This window comes from Mandrillus leucophaeus, unplaced genomic scaffold (genome assembly GCF_000951045.1).
Source record: "Mandrillus leucophaeus isolate KB7577 unplaced genomic scaffold, Mleu.le_1.0 Scaffold18, whole genome shotgun sequence".
Classification (NCBI taxonomy): Eukaryota; Metazoa; Chordata; class Mammalia; order Primates; family Cercopithecidae; genus Mandrillus; species Mandrillus leucophaeus.
This window is the reverse complement of record NW_012101809.1, coordinates 6,132,456-6,135,025: the sequence shown is the minus strand read 5'-3', so window position 1 is coordinate 6,135,025 and position 2,570 is coordinate 6,132,456. Positions and strand designations below refer to the sequence as shown.

General features: G+C 44.9%; 1 long non-coding RNA gene across 1 annotated transcript in view; it reads left to right on the top strand.

Annotated features, from left to right (window-relative positions):
* Nucleotides 1-514: 514 nt before the first annotated feature.
* LOC105537821 overlaps nt 515-2,570 on the top strand; it is a 5,350-nt gene continuing 3,294 nt past the window's right edge. The window contains exon 1 of the long non-coding RNA XR_001005780.1: nt 515-663. This is a non-coding gene — a long non-coding RNA (uncharacterized LOC105537821). The remainder of the gene's footprint in view (nt 664-2,570) is intronic.

The following is a 2,570-nucleotide window of genomic DNA, read 5'->3' as shown; positions in this document are numbered from 1 at the left end:
CCTCTTTGATTTGTAGACTGAACTCTTTAAAGAGACAGCTTATTCTTTTTCAAATTTATTTTTTCCTTTTGCTTGGGGCAGACACCAGGGGCCCACAATGGGAATTTGGTACCTTGGTTAGATGGCTCAAAAATGCCAAAAGTTACTGTAGGGAATATTGCGCTACCAATCCATCTTTCCTGCTAATCCAAAAGTCAAGTAAGTCCATGGAGGGCTTTTTTTTTCCTCTAGAATTTCAGGCTCCCTGAGGGCTAATTTCTCGGAAAGCTGCATTAAACTAATAGCACCATAAAAGGCCCATTGTGAGATGTAATTGGTTTGCAGGACTTTCCTATAAAAATAATAAAAAGACTGCCAGAGGCAGTTTCCAAAGGTCAATTATCTTTGTGTTGCTTGAGTTGAGTGGAGGTCAGTCCCAGAATTCCACTTTATAGGCATATTAATCAAATCTGGGCCTACCCACCCATCTGACCCCATCAGCTGTGAGGGAAGTCACAGGTCCCACCCTTCAGCTGGTTGCCAAAGGATGTTTGGGGCTCTTCTTTTCCCAAAAAGAGACTGGCCCATTGTCACCAATGCAGAGCTGGAAGCTGAAATTATTAAGGCAGAATGAAAGGGAGAAAAGCAAGTCGGGAGCACCAAGAAGAAGAGTTGATAACCTCGGTGAGTCACGCAGGCCATGGGGCAGGCAGTGTGCTCAGAGACCAGGCCAGACAGGGCCCTGTCCCCAAGGAGCTAGAGAAGTGGTTGAGCCAGGACTCTTGGTCATATCTGGCATAAACCAACTCAAACTAGATTAAGCAAAAGTGAAGTTTAGTTGGCTAACGTAACTGGGAATCTTAAGGATGGATGGATCTAAGGGTTCAAACATTGCCAACTATTCATTCTCTCTCTCTCTCTCTCTCTTTCCCCCTGCCTATCTCTGCCCTGCTGGGCCTTTCTCTCAGATGAGCTGTCTGCCACGTGGCAGTCAAGCAGACATCAGACTTCTTGCCTGTCTTCCCCATTGAGCTATCTCAGCATAAAGTGGAACTTTTTGTCCTACTGTTCATCAATTTCAGGAAAAAACTGGCTAGTCCTGTGTGGTTCACGTGCCTACTCCAGACCAATCATTGTATCCAAGGGGTCATAATTATCTGATTTGCTGAGACTGGGTCACATGCCCACCCCTGCTCACCCACTCCTGGTTTTACAGGAACAGAGTTTTCTGCTTTCTCCTCTCAAAGTAAAATCTGAATAATAATTGCTCTTGCAACGCCCTAAGTTCCTAAAAGAATGAATTATTCTCAAGCCCTAGAGTATGCAAGTCTCAATAAGGATGCATGGAAAAGTATAGAAGGATGTGCCAAAATATTAACAACGCTTATGCCTAAATGCTAGGTGTGACTTCTTTTTACCCTTACTGTGTATCACGTTTTCTAATCTTTCTGCAACAAAAATGTATTGCTTGTATCACTTTTAAAAGGAAAAAATAATGCTCAAAACCTATGGCTCTAATTACTGTGATTCTATATCCACCAAGCAGCCCTTTGAGGACCGAAATCGGTTTCCAAAGTCAACGTTGCTACTAAAGAGAGATGGATTGACCATCCAGGACACTCGGTGGCCATGTCTTTTAATAATGGTACTCAATCATGCTAGAGTAGCAAGTCCTGGATATATATCTCCTGCTCCCAAAGTGCCAGCCCAACAGCCAACCTCTTCTTGGCCCAATCTGATGGCAGCATCACGAGGTCCTGAAGGATAAGAGTGTGTGCCTTCTCACAATAGCCCTGCTGTGGCTGGCCACGTTTGTGACTAACCACAGAGCAATTACTCATTAGCAGCTGAGTAAAAGCCAGTGCATTTTTCTGTCATCTACATGAAGGGGTGGTCTCTTGATGCAGTCGGTGACAGTTCACACTGAGTATGAAGGGGACGTGTGGTTCCTGGGAGCAGCAGCTGAAACGTTCCACCTAGGGTCAGGAGTTCCATAAAGAGTCATTTCTATGTTGGGAATAGAGGTGGAAATTATCAGGCCTTCGAAATAGCTGAAACTTAGATCTTAATATTTGAATAGGATCAAAGCGCCTTGGCATAATACTGTACTTTTTATGGAGTCTTTTGTCACATAGATATGGAGATACACATGTATTCAGTCAAAAGTATTTTTAAATTTTTATATCTAGGCTCATCTTGGAGGAGATAGGATTACTGGCCAAATAAGGAATAAAATTATTAAAGCCCCGTTGATGCATCTTAGGTGTGAAACTAAGTGATTAAACACCAAGCGCCAGGCACGGTGGCTCACGCCTGTAATCCCAGCACTTTGGGAGGCCGAGGCGGGCGGATCACGAGGTTAGGAGATCGAGACCATCCTGGCAAACACGGTGAAACCCCATCTCTACTGAAATACAAAAAAATTAGCTGGGCGTGGTGGCGGACGCCTGTAGTCCCAGCTTCTAGGGAGGCTGAGGCAGGAGAATGGCGTTAACCCGGGAGGTGGCGGAGCTTGCAGTGAGCAGAGATCGCGCCACTGCACTCCAGCCTGGGTGACAGAGCGAGACTCCATCTCAGAAAAAAAAACAAAA